The following is a 19,066-nucleotide window of genomic DNA, read 5'->3' on the forward strand; positions in this document are numbered from 1 at the left end:
AATGGCATTATTTGCTTCCAAAAAACAAGTGCGTCCTTGCTAAAAGCCATCATGGTTCTTAAGTTGGGAAGATCTAGATGTATATGTTAAACATAATAATCAACTACACACTTAGCCTATTGCTTAAAAGATCATCCTAACAATGTTTCTTTTTCCACTCCTTTGAATTTAGACAATACATAGAAGATGGTGGCTAGACTTTCAATCTTGATAGTTAACAACACTTTGTATTTTCCCAACAAGGTGTAAGGAATTTCCCCCATATGGATTGACCTTTGTAGTTGGTTGGGATGAGCTAAGATTCCCTGATATGGTCCAATCGTCATATGTCTTGACATTGCAATCAGTTCCCTTGTTAATAAGGTCATTGATAATGTATTCTCTCTTTGTTGCGGGCTTGATTTTTTAAAGATAGGCTATGTTGATATAGGGTCATTGTGTTTTGGATCAAGTTTTGTAAATATCACAACACAAATGAAAATCAATGGCAGCATCATTGGTAGTTTGTGCAATGGGTGTGTAGGTGGATAATACCTTTTAATATGATTACTATTGAAAAAGTTGATGCCCTCTTCCTCAAGAGTCTCAAGTCCAACATTGTTGGCTTTGCTGATTTGGCATATGTGAAAAGGGATGAGAACTTTGAATTTCATATTTTATTTATGGATTTTAATGGAGTAGAGCAACACTAAGTCACCCTTTTCAAAGTCTCTTTGCTTGAGGTGTTTGTCAAACTAGGCTTTCCATTGTGCCTTTTCATAGATAAATGCATATGTCGCCAATAGTCATGTCTTAGATAGCCACTCGAGTCCCATAAATTGTCCCATCATTCTTACATAGCCCCCCTCAAGCTTGGGACAAAGAATTCCACTCGTATTATTTCATCAATATTGTAAGTTATTTGAACAAGGTTTGATTAGTGGCCATTTCTAGGCTGTAGGATAGGTCCACAATGCTATCATAAGATTGTTGTCCCACTTACTTTGAGAGGTGAAAATTATTTTCATTAGTATGTTAATGAAGATTTTATTCATTGCTTCTGGTTGGCCATTTTTCTAAGGTTAGTAAGGCAATGATGTTTGGTTTGGTTGACCATGAACGCGAGTAATAAATGAGGAATTACTTTCTTGATGAAGTGTGTGCCCTAATCACTCACAAACTCGAGGGGGTAGCCAAATATAGAGTTCACCTACACCCACAATAACTTTGCTATTGTTCTAGCATTGTTCAAAGTGGCCCTTGCCTCAATCCACTTGGTTGAGTGATTGGTGGCCATAATGATATAATTAGCTCGTAAGTACTAGAATGCAAGACTTACAAGCCCTATAAATTGAATCCCCACTTTTTGAAAGGTTTGCAGGCTATAATTGGCATAAATTCATTTTATTCAATTACATTGGCACATTTGTGCAATGGGATTCGTCACAATGTTTCACAAATTTGGCAATTTCATGAAAGAGGGTGGGCACACACTTCATCAAAAAAGTAATTCCTACATTTGAATAAAGTCTCTATTGAAGTGCCCTCTTACGACCCTTGTGTATGCTGTTAAGATGTCCTACATTTCTTGCTCACAAATGCATCTTCTTAACAAGTTGTCTTGGCCTATGATTCCTCAGCAAAATGAGCTAACAAGGTTGCATTTAAGAATAAGATGATGTAGTCGAGTTTTTTCTATTGGGCGATTAGGTATACCAATTTCCAACACTTCAAAAATATAATTAGCATAATATAGGGTAAGACTTGCTTAAGGTATTTCTCCTAAGAGATTTTATACTAGTGCATATTGGGGAGATAATTCACAATGCCATTTTTATTTTCTTCTCTCTTAGGTACTCAAGACAAGTGATCAGCTATATAGTGTTTAAAGCTCGTAAATTGGTATTGACATTGGAGCCTTTTTTAACGTCTTGTAGGTGTGTTGGCATTCTTTGGTTCACTAAAAAATTATCAATAACTTGTATAAGGGCCAAGAGATCGGCACATAATTCAATACAAATGGTCAATAGTATCTAATGTGATTGAGTAAGCATTTAACTCCCTTTTAGTCCACTAGTAGTAGGTCCACAATAGCATTGACTTTTGAAAAGTATGTTGCAATGCCATTTTCAAAAACCATGTGTCCTAAAATATAGCCATGCTTCACCCAAATCTTTCACTTTAAGAGGTTCATGGAGAGAGCATGTTTCCTACAACATCAAAGGTTGCTTGAAGTTTTTATCTATACTCGTCCTAGTTGGTGTGCACATGGACATCGCCTATAAACACTTTCAATAATTTAAAAAGCATGCCTTTGAAGATGGTGCATATAAGTTGCTAGAAGGTGATAGGGGTATTAATTAGATAAAGTGGTATTATATATATGCAAATGCTCCCCACTTCCACTTTGTGGGTGAATGTAGTTTTGTGCCTGTCATTTAGATGAATTTGTATAACCTAAAAATCTATCAAGGAATTTGTAAGCTACCTTCCTTGTAACCTTTTCTAGCATATGTTTAGTGTAAGGTAATGTATAATTGTCTATGTTTATCACTCCATTGATTTTGTTGTAGTTAATGCACACTTTCATTCTTCAATATGATGACAATGCGAGAAAACCAATCCGTGTGCTTGATTTAATAAACAAATAATGTATTTGGAAGCTTGTTTATCTCTTCCTTAACAACATGCACGTGTTTTGGGTTCATTGTATATGGTCATTGTTTAATTGAAATTGCACCTTGCACCATGGGGATCTTTTGAGTGAACACATCTTTGAAATTATTTAATAGGTTTAGTAGATTAGTTTCCTCTTCCTTAATTAGCTCATTAGCATAAACACAAGTCCAAGGTTTCTCCCCCTCTTGGCTAAGTCAATTGACTTTATTTTGGTAGGTTCCTAACTCACACATCTATCCTTGATGCTTAGCTCCTTGCAATACCACAAGTAAATCTCCTTTATCAAATTTGGTGAATTGTTTGGGAAGATCTTAGGTTTTTTTCTACTTTTTAGCTTCAAACTCTTTGGTAGTTTGTTTTATTTATTCATTTAACTTTCCATGCCTTAGGTGGACTAGAAGGTTCCTCTTTGGTGCATTGAGAGTTAGGTGGTAATGGGATTTTTAGATCACTATCAAAACTAAGTCTTGAATTTTATACATCAACTAAAGCAAGCCACAAGAAATTGTTTCATATCTAAAACTCTATAGTTTGATTGCCATTTGTATTTTCTTAACAATTAGGTGTATGATATGAATACAAATAGTTATGCAATCAATATTTCATAATAGAGGATGGTAAACCATGGATTTTATCACGGGGGAGGTTAATAGTTTTTCTTTCATGCTCTCTCTCTCTCTCTCTCTCAAATTTCTCCCTCTTAACCCTTTGGTATGATCCCCAAGATGGTCTGTAGTGAGAAGGGGGGATCTTATTTAGTGTTGATGGAGGGTCTCCAAAGGTACCTATCCCCATGTGATGATGAGGAGGTAAAAATTATGGCCCTATTTATTATCATTGTGATTTTGTTAATTGATAGGAGGGAAAGAGATGTTGGATATCATGTGACAACATAGGAGAGGAAGGTATCCTTGCTTGTGTGGTGCAAAGGGATCAAAGGGAAGGAGGACTAAAGATGTGAGTAGGGGTGTGGAGAAAGGTGGAAGACAACTAAAGGTGGGGCGAGGGTGTTGGTAAAGGGGGTGGAAGAGTAGGGGGAGTATTTTCTATTGTTGGGGGGGGGGGGGGGGGGGATGGGGACACTATTGATATTATGGCTATCTGGTATACCATTGATGGTAAGTAGAATGGAATAGGTCAAGCTCTCTAGAGAATAACAAGAAACAAGAAAATACTATAAGAAAATCTATTTTTTCACAACAAGCTTGTTCTTCATGCTTCAAAGAAACCACGTGAAGAAAACAAACACCATGAATATGAATCCTCTATGCAGCATCATAGAATGAATCTCCCATGGATTTATCACAACTTGTTCTTCATATCCATAATTCAAAAAGGAAATGAACACAAACTAATACTTAATATTGAATGGAAAATGATCACATAAGCTTCGTTATTCATGATTCATAGCCTTATTCCTTCAATGCCTCACAATCTCTCGTAGATATAATGTTTTGGCATAGAAATGGCTATCTTTTACTCAATCTCTTTCTCACATATGCTCTCAATCACTCATACATCATAATCCTCATCCAATACAAGATAATAACAATCAATAATCTTATCTTGGTCATGGAGACACCTCTTGAGAGGTATGCCTAATCTGAAGAGACACGAAAGATATTATAGTGACCTTTTAGAGCTCATCAGTGTCATTTTCACTTCAATCTTTACTTCAAGCCTTCAAAACTACTTCTTCCTTTGAGCTAGCTATTTTTAAGCTTGTATTTATCCCTTTTCAAGATTCAAAAACATCCCCAAACTAAACGTTCATCCCACAGAACACTTGCAAAAGCATATATAAGCTTACAAAAGGCATACAAATGCTCATTATAATACTACAGAAGGTCAATAGAAAGCATAAAAACCATATAGCTCAAACCAAAACCAATCCAATACATAAAAAACCATTCAGCACATACTCAACCACACTTAAAATAAAAAATTCACAATCTCGACCTCTCAAGTAGAAATAAAACAGACCAAATAGAGGCAAAAATAGACCAAACAAATCAAATACAGCCCAAAAATAGACCAAACAAACCAAATAGAGCCCAAAAATAGACCAAAAAAATCAAATAGAGCCCAAAAAAACAAGTTACTTTAGCCCTCATTATATCTTTACACTTAAATAGGGAGCGTCCTCACGATCTTGAAAAAAGAAGAGTAAAATCTCAAAGCATTAGTGAATCACTTTGTCTTCATTCTAATCAATCACTACTCATGAACAAACCACGGCCTCAACAAGCCAATAAATCATGCACAAAATCAACCATCCAACTCAAAAACAACAAAAAAAAAGCCCTGAAAACAAGTCGGTTCAGCCCTCAACATATCTCCACACTTACATAAGGAGTGTCCTTTTATCCCAATCAACTAGCACTCATTAACAAACCATGACCCCATCTAGTCTTTAGGTTAACGTAGATCTAAATAGATATATGAAAAGAAAACCACCTTAACCATCAACCAATCCTTAACTTAATAAAAGACAATGAAACAAACTAATAAAGGATATAAGAGGTTCTTCAATGTTGTTATAATCCTTCAAATCCTCAAACCATTCATAACTAGTAATCCAGTAATTGTGATTAGCTTCAACTTCAAATCATGACCCCATTACATACTTCATCACAAACACCCACACAATAGATAGCATAACACACATTTGAATGGCATCTTCAAAAGAGAAAATAGAGATTTTCATTAAAGCTCATTAGAAAAGATACAATCATTGAAAGATTCATCAATGGAGCTAGTTAGGATAGGCATTGCAGGGAATTATCCAATCTCTTGGAATAATTGGCTAATTAATTTGAGGACGTGCCAATTAATTATCTAACCTCTATGTGTTGGGACTTGAGAATCAAACCCTGAATAACACTAATCAACTAAGGTTGATCAAGAATAAGGGAATTGAATAAAGAGAGAGGAATAAGGGACAAGGGATGGATAGGAAAAGTCATAAAATGAGAAAAAGGATAACAATGGAAAATCAGAGATAAAAACTAAATCAAACAAAAACAAGGTTAATAAATATGGTGGAAATGTAGATAATATTGGAGTGCAAGGTATAGGAGGAGTAGGTGAAAAAGGATGATTAGTGATGAAAGGAGAATGAGTGAAGATAGAAATTTGAGGACTAGATTGGGGTTTAACTAAAAGAGAAGGAATGACATCTAAGGTTTCTAATGGAGGGAAAAGTAGGCTCTAAACCTATGGGTAAGCTACTAATAATACATGAGATACGGTATTGCAAGAACTAGAGCAGATTGGTGGTTATAGGATTCAAAGAAAGAAGGATCAAAAGGGGGGTTGGGGGAAATATAAGCTAGAAGATCCACATTCAGTTGGTTAGTTTTTTGGACATGTGTAGAGGCTTTCAATTGTTGTCGGTTAAGGCAACAAAGTCGACTGCTACATGGCACAACATCTAGTCACTTTGGAAGAATATCATTGGAAGATCTAGTCCATTTTCAACACTAGAGAATGAACAAATAAAGCAGCTTGAAGGACCACATTCCCTACATACCAAGAAAGATCCTCCTCATTAGGAATCAAAAGGTCACCTCTTAAATACATACAAGATGGCAACATTTTGTCAAGTGTCACAGAATCTTTAAAGACCATTTTGACAACATCTGCAAGGAGATCGGATGTGAGCAAGTGCTAGCTCAACCATCCTCAGGAGGAGACAAATCCATTGTAGATGACTTCATATAAAATGTTAGATTTTGCCTGTTAATAATGAACAAAAAAGGAATGATTTGGTAGGACATAGTTGACATGTTGCTTAAAAGATATCCATAAGAGTTCCATATTGGACTATAAATGCTCCATCTTTGCTTAAAATAATGAGTATAACATTGCACTATGCTGAAGGGTACCCAAGTCCATTGGGAAAAGAGAGGGTGAGGTAGGAGCAATAGGACTTGGTGGAATAGAGTGAGAATGTACCATGTGTTCTTACAACTTGTTAATTTTGTTAGTTTCAATGTCAACCATGGAGTTGATTGTTTGTAACTCATCTATTTGAGCATTGATCAAGGCTTGAAGTTCCTGGACTTTTCGAGAAACATTATCCCTCTCTCAATGACAGTCATTGTCAATTGAGTTATACTATGAGTGAGTTGTATTTGCAAAGAGGATATCTCAAACTTTTGAGTTTCCAACAACTTAGTAACTTGTTCCATTTGTTTAAAATGATCAGACAAAGTCTTTTTTGTGGAGTTTAATTTAGTTGTGGCTTTATGTGACTCATCCTTGGTCTTTTGCAATTCCTCATAAAAGGAAGAGTACAAGTGTTGGACGTAGGTTGTGACTCTTAATTTTATAGAGTTCTAAAGATCTTTGTATAAAAAGGGAATGTCATCACTTGGCATGAGGCAATAGAGAGAAGCAACTTGAATATCAATATTACCCTCTCTTTGTACCAAAAACAAATTAGGACAAGTAAGGAATGCAAGAAGGGAGCTCCAAGAACAATAACTTGAGTGATTGACTCTAGTATGGCTTTCACAACCCACTTCAAACACTTGTGTTACAATACCAAAGGAGGTGGAGAGTTATGGTCTTCCTCTTCAATAGGCATGGTATCCTTAACAAGAATAGGATGGTTTACAGTGGGATCTTTAGGAGGTGGAAGTGGATTCATTGAAGGGACAGAATAGGTAATGAAAACATGCAAAAAAGAACCATATGTTACATTGGTTGCATGACCTTGGTTGACTTTCAGGAAATCTTGATCCATCTTTACAAGGAGATAAGAACTCCAATCAATAGTTACACCTCTAAGCTCCATTCTAGAAGCAATGAATAACTCCTTAGACAGGTAATTTGTAGAAGTCTTGGCTAGCATGAATCTGTCCATAAGAAACTGGCAAAGTTTCTTCCAAAAGAGATCTAAAATCATGGAAACATAGACACTCAAAGTAGTGATAACCCCAATATATCCTAGGTTAGATTTTGCAGTAGCTTCATAATGTCCTCATTGGCCAGGCTACTAGAAAGGATTCCCCATGGTAGGAAAGAGATGATATAGCTTTGGCAAAACCTTTGGGGGTCATCGTGTCAATAGCATCCCCAATAGAACCTGCACTCTTGCTATATGAGGAGATAAAGGCATTACATAAAGCAACATTTGGAGGAACAAGCAATAAGGTACGAGCCACAAAAGTGGATCAATTAGCCTTCTAGATAAGGTCATGCATCACATAAAGCAAGATTTGGAGGAACAAACGACAAGGTATGAGCCACAAAAGTGGGTAAACCAACATTCCGGATAAGGTTTGATTGAAGCAATCAAGAGACTAATGCTTGGAAACCAGCAGAACATACTAGATATGATGGGGTTAAGGTGGCTAGGATGGCATTTAGATTATCACAACACACACACCATAGACACAAAAGATGGCTACAAAATAGGCAACAAGACATAGATAATATTTCTACAAAGGAACTACTTGTACACAATAACAAAAAACCACCCCTAGGCAAACCATATCCTATGAAAAATTCATGACCTACACACACATGCAATTGAAAGCTTCGTGATATGCATATAGTCAAGCACATTGATTGAGAACTAGGTTTAGGACCCGATTTGGACTTGTTCTTGAAGCGATGGAGCCCGTTTTGGGAGCCGAAAAGTGTCAGAGAGGTGGTAAAGAGAGTCAATTTTCATGAAAAATCAAACGGGGCCGAGCTAGAGGTTTCCTAGATGCATTTCAATGTTAGGAATACAATGCAAGTCTCGGCTCGTCGATCGGAGGTCGTTTGACCACCCATTTAATCATCGCAAGGGTTGGCGTTGTAAAGCAGCTACTGGATTCGGGAGCCAAAAAGTGCATGACAGGGGCCAAGTTTATAGATTTCGATGTCACGAAGCTAGTGTCCAGTCGGATTGCGAATCGGAGTCCGTTTGCAGCCCCAAACATGCTGAAACCCTTCCATAGTAGTGTGAAAGTGGTTTTTTTTGAAGTGGACATTTTATAAATGAAATGAAATGAAAATCTAAATGAAGAAAACATGCAAAAACATGTCAAGATACAGGGAGGGGCATTTTTTGATTGACGCCCCATTTTTTGGGGATCTATGTGCCTCTTGGATGCACAATCATGTAAAGAGAGAAGGGGAGATCCCTGATCTATGCAGAGAGGGAAAGATTTTGATGGTAACCATGTGCAATATGATGAAGGGAATGAAATTCTAATTTTTAGTCTTTCTCTCTCCTCCCTCTCTCTCTTGCATAGGCACTTCATGTGGCAAGAATTATGAAGAGAATCAGGTGATGGATTCTTGTCCGGGAGGCACTAGATTGAGGCTGAAGGCTGAAGTTCTATGCTGAAATCCATGGTTGGTTGATCGATACACAGTCCCAATTAAATATTCACGAAACCTAAAACACGGAAAAAGGCAGTATGCTCTATTTTATGAAAGAATTTTGCTTGTTTTTTATCGTTCATGGTCTAAATGGTGTGCACATGGGCTGAAATTTTATTTGAATGTTCCTTGCATTATGATTGAGGGCTACAATCACTGTTATGTAGAACCCGTATTGATTTACAGCAATTATAAATTTTCAAAACCCGAAAAAACACTAATTTTGATGGAAATTGATAGTTTCTTTGCTTTTGAGTTGGAAAAAATGAGTGGACATGGGATAAAATAAGAGAAAATGCTGAGTTTTGGTTCAAATGATCAGTCATCAGGAAAAAAAAGGGTTTCTTGTGCTAGAAAAAATTAGAAAAATAAAATCTATGTATGTGAATGTCTAATGGGATTGAAGCATGAGGTTAAGCCTCAGTTTGGCCCTTGTCCTTTGTGTTAAAGTGCATATTTATTGCTTTTACATATAAAAAATGACATTAAAAACCCTCTACATCTATGCACCGTAGCAAAATTTAAATGTGAGGGGAAGGATGAAGTTATACAATAGTTTGAATGTTGAAATAGTACAAAGTCTCATTGTTCTCTTTATGCATAACATTCAGGAATAATGGATCTAGCAGCATGAGGTTAGCCTTGGTGCTAGGTTCCGACAACGCAGCATTGCGTATTAGCGAAAATTCATTAAAAGGGCTATTTTTGCACGACACATAGGCTGATTTTATACTATAATTGTTTGTGCACAATCATACACTTTTGCATGAATCATATACACATGGTATCTATTCCTGGCATGCATGGCAATTGGTTGAAGTATAAATGACCCACGTTGAAGAGAGTAAGGCACCCAAAGCTGTAGGTCTAGACAGTGGGTCCAAGGGGACAAGTAAGTGAGGACTGGTACATTTCTAGAATGATATAATATTGGTACCACCAGTGGAGTCTGTTTCGTATGTGTTATATGTGTGTTAAGTGTTGAAATGACTTGTTTTTTTGGCTGATTTTTGTTGTTTTTGAGAGCTGAATGGTTGATTTTATGAGATGATTGATTAGTTTGGAAGTGGTTTGAGAGTGTTTTGGATGATATTGATTGTGTTTTGGAAGTTCATGATGATTATTGGTGGTTCTATGATGTTCTGATAGGTTCTGATTGGTTCTGTATACCTTCTATTTTGCTCTGTTTTGGTCTGTTTTGTTCTGATTGTCTTCTGTAAGGAGGGATGGAGTATTGATTGATGAAGATTGAGATATTGTGAAATCTTATTGAATGGTTTGTGAGAGTTTGGAATGGTTTGAACGTGAGTTATGTGGTTTTGATAACCTTCTGTAGGTCTTCTGTAGAGCTTCTGTCTCTGTTCTGTTCTGTTCTATACTGTAGTTGTTTTGGTACTGTTCTGTGACTATTCTGTATGCTTCTGTATGTGTTCTGGTGGATGAGAGTGTAGCTTGGGAAAGTTTTCTAGCCTTGGAAGGAGGTGAATACAAGTGCAAAAGAGCTGAAAGAAGTGGAAGAAGTAGCTGCCTAAGACTCAAGTGAAGACTAGAGTGAAGTGACAGTAGTAAGCTATGAAAGGACACTGTAGTGGCTCTGGTGACCCTTCATATCAGACATACCTCTTGGGAGGGGTATCCACGACCTAAGAAGGATTATTGAGAGTGATTTTGAGAGATTGTAGTGAGGATATGATGTATTATTGATGGAGAGAGAGAGAGAGAGTCAGAGATAGCCAATTCTATTCCAACAGAGTGATTGTATATGAGAGATTGAGAGAGAAGACTATGAAGATATTGAAGATGAATACTATGTGATGTATTTCCATTCAAAGATGGTGTATTCCTTTGCTTTCTTTGTTCTATTGATGGATTTTATGAAGATATTGAAGAATATGGTTGATTCTATTAAAAACCGTGGGAGATCTACATGATGCTGCATGAAGATTTGTTGTGCCTGGTGTTCTTTTCTTCATTGTGATCATATGAAACATGATAAACAAGCTTGTTGATGTTACAATATAGATTTTCTTGCAAGAGAATTCCCTTTTCCTTGGTGTTCATCTTGGGGCTCCATGTTTTTGGTGCGCAGCCGGGGAAACTTGCCATCAACAAGCACCAGAAGAGGCTGAAAATGAAGGAAATGGCATTGCCAAGAAGAGAAGAATTCAATGGATGTTTGTAAAGTTTCTTCTTCCACTGAAGAGTTGGAATTCCTCATAATCAAAGCCACTTTTCACAAGAAGTTCATCCCACAATGGCGGAAACACATCACCATCATGATGCATGCTTTATGTGGTGGACAGTTTCCTCTTCCTGTTGAAGCAGCAGAAACTTGCATCTTGGTGGCAAACTGTTTGGGAACAAACTGAAGAGCAGAAATAGAGAGAATGACCATCCATGGAAGATTTGGCATTCATTGAGAAGTTTCCAGACAACATCAAGTGGGAGATTGTGAAGAGGCTTCAGGAGTCTTGGTCTGTAGAGGTTCACAGGGACAAGAAGGAAAAGAGTTGGAATTTGTTCGTGGACGCTCAATAGCAAGATACATGGGATGCTTGGTGTACTGATAATCTTCTGTTTGTTCAATTAGCAACCCACTGGAAGTTGGTAGACAGAGTGTTTTTCACAACATACACTGTTGAAACCATCAGAAGCTGGCATTACTATGATGATGGCACCACCACAATGCTCAGACGTATGCATTTTGAAACCTTCAGAACCGAATACCTTCCTCTGTGCAATGGCATGAAAGCAGAATTCAGGGACGTTGAAAAGAAAGAAGTAGAAGAAATGTTGGCAAGAGAGTTCTCCAGAGACTGAAGCCTTTTGTTAACCCTCTGTGGAGCACTAACAACCTAGTGGAGCCACACCCCTGATGAATGATGCAATAAAGAGGCAAGCGTTAGAACGAGTCCAGAGGTACGTGAGAAGAGAGAAAGTAAAAATCAAGGCTGAGAACGAGCTAGCAGCAGAAGCCGCCTTTGACGCCCTTGCGGAGCTCTTTACAAAAGTCCCAATGGCACATCAAACCCTTCCTCCTGCTGGAGGTCCACTTCCAAGCCAGATCCGTCCTGGAAATATTGATGACAGACCAACAAATGTAGTCCCATTGCCAGTTTTTAAGGGAGAGTACAATGAAGACCCCGATCTTCATGTAGCAGAGTTTATGGTAGCGTGTGTGGCTAACAATGCCAGAACCCCTGAGCATTGGTTAGCAATATTCCTCGCCACTTTCAAGGGCGCGGCATTTCAGTGGTATGAAAGACAAGCAGCAGGAACTTTTGGCACATGGGACGACCTGAAGTTGGCCTTCCTCACTAAATTCAAGCGTGAAGGTTTTGAAGAGCGGATGCGAGAGGAATTTATGAACCTAAGTCAGTCTTCTGGAGAAAGAGTGGAAGCTTATGTCTCACGAATGGAATCCATCCTGAAGAGATGGACTAACCATAATCTAGATGATGGCATTCAGAAGGGGGTGTTTCTCAGAGGATTACAACCAGAAGTCCGTAAGTTTGTGGAGCTGCAAAGACCAGCCACATTGCAAGCTGCAACAGAAGGTGCAAGACTGTACGATGAAGTGGAAGCTAGATTAGCGATGAATGCAGGAAGAGGAGTCCTACCTCCTTTGATGCCAGGAATGATGTATCCACCCAATGCAGTTCCAGGGACTGTTCCCTATCTCTACCAACAGATGCCCCCAGTATCACAGTACAGTGCACCAAATCCACAGTGGCCACAATCCATGCCTCAAATGGTGGTTCAACCACAACAACAATGGTCCCAACCAATTTCCTCAATGCTAAATCAGCAGCAACAGTGGAATTCTACCAACTGGAGCCAACAGCCAACAGCTCAAATAGGAGCTCTGAATCAGAACCAGAACAGAGACCCCTCTGTACCAGCCCAACCAGTTTATGCAGTGATTACAGAAACTCCTCAAAACCCTCCTGCCAGTACGTCAGGAGGAGAAAGCTTGAAGGATTATTTATCCAACTCAGTTGCAAACATCAAAAAGGAGTTGATGGATGTGATTACAGAGCAGCTACAGACGTTGAAAGTGAATACCGCGAGCATATCCAACGTTGCAGGAGCAGGAAGAGATGTGATGCGGTCAAATACTTGGTGTGGTAAGTGTCATCAAGCAGGCCATTTAGCCACTGAATGTACACGAAAACCAACCATCCCTGGAGCCTTCTGTTCCTACTGTTTGCGGAAGAACCATACCGAGGACATTTACTCTCTGAAGGAGATGCATGATAGGAGAAGGAAGGAAGAAGATGCAAGATTTAACTTGCTGGAATCCAAAATGACAACACAAGATATTGGACCCAAGCCTAGAGAGTTTGGTCCTAATTTCGGACCCAGAAGATTTCCCTCTCAAAGTTATAGAGGAAGACAGTCTGGCGGTGGTCAGAGATCAGAAGTGGAATGTTACAGATGTGGAGAAAAGGGACACATCTCACCAAATTGTCCAAATCCTCGAAGATCAGTGGATTACAAGCCCTTATGCAGTTGATGCAAAGGAGAAGGCCACACTGCAAAAGACTGTCCAAGCCCAGCCCCAGTGAAAAACAATGCTACTGATAGTCCGTCCAAGGCCCAAGAGCCTACCTCCAATTTAGTGGAATTGGAAGTTGCTGCCATCACGCGTGCAAAGCAGAAGGAACCACCTGTCCAGAAAGAAAATAACCCTCCTGCCAGAATAGTGAAATTCAATCTTCCACCAGAAGAACAGAACAGAATAGAGCCTAACAGTGCCGTACAGAGCCCTACAGTACCACAGAGAGTTACAGAGACAGTTACAGAGATAGGACCAGAGGTCCAGGATACAGAAGAAGAGGAAGTGCCACAAGTGGCAGAAGGAGAAAATGAAAATGGGTGTTGCCCCATTCCCTAACCGGTTAGAGAAGCCAGTGGATCCTATTAAGGAATACAATCTAGCTAGAGATCTAGATACCTTTAAACCAAACCTCACATTCCGTCAATTATTGATGTTGTCTCCCAGTTGCCGGAAAAGATTCAAAAGTATACTGACAAAAAGACGTGGTTTAAGGATTGCTCCCTCAACAGTGACAAAGTCCAACCAGGCTCCAGATCCTGTAAAAGAAGTGGATGTGGCTAATGCTTTCCTAGATCCGGGTACTCCAGAGACTGGTGTGTGGATAGAAGGCTGCTTCATCACAAATGCACTGATTGATGGTGGTTCATCAGTGAACATTATGACGGATGTTACAATGAAGGATCTAGGCTTACAAGGTGTGCAACCAACCCAATGGCTCATCAGACTGGCGGATCAGAGTAGAATCAAGCCTTTGAGCATTCTCCCATATGTGAAGACTACAGTGGCTGGAAAAGATTATTGGCTAACCTAGTTGGTGGTGAAGCCAAACTCTTATGGTACATCCTATCCTCTGTTATTGGGCAGACCATGGCTTTTTGAAGCCCGAGCAAGGACGGATTGGTTCAAAGGAACCTTGACTTTGGGTAGAGGACCCAACAAAGTGGTGCTGAAACTGTATGGTTCTAAAAAAGGACATGGATCCACCTCCTTGGAATTATCTTCTGACTCCCCTAATGAGGCTACGGATGGAACATCAGTAGACGAAGATGCTGTCAAACAGATCCTTCCCAAGAAAACAGTGGCACATTCCTTAACAGTGGATACTGTAAGCCGACTTCCAAAAGATGCAAAGCCATTATCAATGGGTGAATACTTCCTGCCTGAACCGGGAATGACTTCTGAAATCACTTCTGATAGTGAGATAGAAGCATGGATGTACTGCTCTCCCTGTTACATGGCCATAGCAGAGCCAGAGACAGAGGCAGGAGAGGAAACAGAGAATCTGTTCTTCTGTTACAGAGCTCCTACAGAAGCAGAAGCAGAAGCAGAGATAGAGACAGAGACAGAGACAGAAGAGGATGAATATGATATGGATGAAGAATGTGATGAAAGTGAGCCAGAAGAATCTATCCCACCTGAAGAGGATACATTTGAGGAAGAAGTTCCAGAAGCATCAGAAGCAGATGAGCTCATGCTATGGGACAGAATGGTGATGGTACCATTTGCTCTGGTAAATGGATCTTCTTATATGCAAAATTCTTATAAGACGTGGGTTGAGAAGAACAAGCCGTCTTTTAGCAGTGGCTCATGCCGTCCTAACCCATCCTTGCCGAAGAAAGATGATGATAATGCACCGTGCCAACAAGCACCAGTCCCACAAACCCAACAGAAATCAGAGGGTCCCTGTTATGTGACGTTCCTGGATGCGTCATCAGAAGATGAGTCTTCAAGCCAAGAGGTAATTAATCTTGAAACCAAACCCAAAACGGCTCTTATCCCATTCCAACGTCGTAAAGAGCAACCTAAGTCTCCACCAAAAGAAGAAATTGGTTCTAGTGGGACATCAGAAGAGGACACTACTTCCTTGAAGGAGTCGGATCTGTACCCAGAAGCAATCCGCGGGACCTTCATCCGTGAAGTAGAAGGTGAAAGGCAGTTAACCTTTGTGGATGCAGAAGGCACTGAATGCCACTTGAAGGTGGGTAGCAGCCTCCCAGAAGAGGAGTTGTCAACCTTGTACAACTTGTTGAAAGAAAATTTGGACGTGTTTGCGTGGTCCTACAAAGACCTAAAGGGGATTGATCCCACAATATGTCAACATCATATTGACTTGGAGCCTGATGCCAAGCCAGTACGGCAACGATAGAGGCGAATGAATCCGAATTATTCCACATTGGTGAAAGCGGAGCTGCTGAAGCTTCTGGAAGCCGAGTTCATCTATCCAATGGCAAATAGTGAATGGGTTTCACCCATCGTGGTTGTACCCAAGAAGAATGGCAAATTGCAAATATGTGTGGATTTCTGAAAGCTTAATTCCAAGACGAAGAAGGATCGCTTTCCTATCCCTTTCATAGACCAACTGTTGGACACAGTGGCAGGACATGAACTTTATTCTCTTCTGGATGGATTCAACGGATACAACCAAGTCCAAATCGCAGAAGAAGACCAATCCAAAACAACCTTCACCACAGAATGGGGGACCTACGCTTACCGAGTGATGCCATTTGGACTCTGCAATGCCCCTGCTACTTTCCAGCGAGTCATGATGGCAGCATTTCAAAATCATCTGTACGACTTTATTGAGGTATATTTGGATGACTTCTGTGTCTATAGTTTGATCCGTGAACACTGGGAACACCTGGAACAATGTTTTGACCGATGCCGGGAGTATGGGATTTCCCTCAACCCCGACAAATGCATCTTTGGGGTCTCTTCTGGAGTTCTGTTGGGCCACATTGTCTTTGCACAAGGGATATCAACAGACCCTGCAAAGATCGAAAAGATCGCAGCTCTGACAGCACCCACCAACCTCAAACAGTTGAGGGGATTCTTAGGCCATGTGGGTTACTACAGAAGGTTTATAGCCCATTTTGCGACAAAGGCAACTTCCTTGCACAAGCTCCTGAGGAAAGATGCAGAGTTTACTTGGACGGAAGAATGTGACAGAGCCTTCCACACTCTGAAGCAGTGTCTGATAGAGGCACCCATCCTGCAACCTCCTGATTGGACGAAAGAGTTCCGTGTACACACGGATGCATCAATTGAAGGTTTAGGTGCTGTCCTCTGCCAAAAGGGCTCCTCGAAGTTGGATCAACCGATCTATTATGCAAGCCAAAAAGTCACTGATAGGGAACGGAACTATACAGTGACAGAGCTAGAGTGCTTGGTAATGGTGTTTGCCATGGAGAAGTTTCGCCATTACCTTCTATCCACCCACTTTAAATTTTATGTGGATCATGAGGCCCTGTCCTTCTTGATGAACAAAGCAGATGTGAAAGGACGAATGATGAGATGGCTCCTTCTATTTCAGGAGTTCGACTTTGAGGTAATTACTAAGCCCGGTCGTTCCCATGTTCTGGCTGATCATCTGTCGCGTATCCCACAAACTGCAGATGAAGAGCAGGATGATCCAGACCTCCCTGATGCTTCCCTATTCTTGGTAGAAACTGTAACTCCCTGGTATGCAGACATTGCCAATCTGCTGGCAACCCAACAGTATCCTCCTGGTATTTCTAGTCAGGAAAGGAAGAAGCTTATGCTAGAATCAGCCCCATACACCTTGCTAGGTGGTGCACTGTACAAGAAAGGCAAAGATGAAGTGCTCCGAAGATGTGTTGTAGGAGATGAGATTGGGATTGTTCTGAAGGCTTGCCATGACGAGCCATGTGGAGGTCACTTTGCAGGAGAAGCTACAGCCAGGAAGGCTCTGCTAGCAGGATATTGGTGGCCTACAATTCACAAAGATGCCTATGATTACTGTAAAAGATGTGATGCTTGTCAAAGAATGGGGAAACCCACGAAGACAAGTGCCATGCCACTGCAACCTATCCTTCCCTTAAAGCCGTTTGAGAAGTGGGGCATTGACTTTGTAGGTCCGATCGATCCTCCTACCAGAAGGAAACAGAACCGATACATCCTCGTATGTACGGATTATGTTACAAAGTGGTGTGAAGCTAAAGCCCTAAAGCGAGACGATGGTAACAGCGTGGCCCTATTCATGTATGAGAACATCATCACCCGTTTTGGCAGTCCCTTAGAGCTGGTAAGTGATAGAGGCACTCATTTCCTTAACAAAGTCATGGAAGAGTTGACAGAGTTGTATAAGATCCGCCATTGCAAGTCCACTCCTTATTACCCCAGAGCCAACGGCCAAGTCGAAGTCACAAATCGCATCCTCTGCTCGATTTAGACAAGAACAATTGCCGCACATCGTCGTGATTGGGACGATCGACTTACAGAGGCCCTCTGGGCGTACAGAACCTCCCATAAAGCAGCAACAGGACAGACACCCTTCCAGCTGGTGTATGGTACAAAAGCTGTTTTTCCTGTTGAATTGGAACTACCCTCTTTGAGAGTGGCTATCAAAGAGCATTTGGGGGATGATGATTCACTGCAACGCCATCTCCTGCACCTGGAATGTTTGGACGAAATTCGTAGGATGGCTCTACAGTGCATGGAAGCCACGCAAGCTCGACGCAAGGCTTACCATGATAGCTTCATCAAGCACAAGGAGTTCAAAGAAGGTGATTTGGTCCTAGCCTATGATTCACGCTTTGGCAAGTTTCCTGGCAAGCTCCAGCAGTGGTGGATGGGCCCCTATAAGGTACTTGCCGTCAACCCTAATGGTTCTGTCCAAGTGCAGACCGTTGATGCCTCTGATGATCCCTTTCTGATCAATGGATATCGCCTGAAGAAGTACTTCCCTCCTTGGGGATCTTGACAATTATGGTCACTTGATCTTTTCCCTCATTGGCACGGCGCTGTACTTCTTATGATGCTACTTTTGATAGCCGTTCTTCAATCACTCCTGATGAAGTGGACGCAACCCTCTGTCCCCTCAAACCCCCCTTCCAGCCTTGATCTCTTATCCTCTATTTTCCACCAGCATCAGTGGTGGCGAGGTTGGTTCTGACAAATGGTAGTTCTACTATTCCCTTGCTCAATTCGAAAAAAAAAGAAAAAAAATATACATATCGATTATGGGAGAAAAGGACTTAGGTCCCTGTCATGCTGACCTATTCTTCGAGAAAAGGTGGAAACACCCTCGGGAATAGGGGAAAACAAGAAAAAGAGAAGAAAAAAAAACAAACAAATCTGTTATGAGAGAAAAGGAAGCAATTCCCTGTCATAGCAGGCCTCGTTCCAATAAAAGGTGGTCAACACCCTTGGGCGGGAAGCTGGCTGCGGAAAAGGTGGTAACACCCAGCAGTCCAGAAAGTGGATTTATTAATTGATATTCCCAGGATCCAACTCCGAAGCTGCCTCCCTTGGTACGCTGCGTCCTGGGTCTCTCTGCAAAGTGACAACATGTTCTTGTCCAATAAAACGTTCGATTTGATGGCTACCTCCCTGGGTAAGCCTCTTCAACAACTGATGATGTGATCTTCATCGACAAACAATCGAGTGACGTGAGCTTTCATCCTAACCGGATGGGGAAGCGAGTATGGTTGCCCCCCTGTAACTATC

This window comes from Lygodium microphyllum, chromosome 25 (assembly GCF_053477565.2).
Source record: "Lygodium microphyllum isolate KBCC chromosome 25, Lygodium_microphyllum_v1.1.10, whole genome shotgun sequence".
In the NCBI taxonomy this organism is placed as follows: Eukaryota; Viridiplantae; Streptophyta; class Polypodiopsida; order Schizaeales; family Lygodiaceae; genus Lygodium; species Lygodium microphyllum.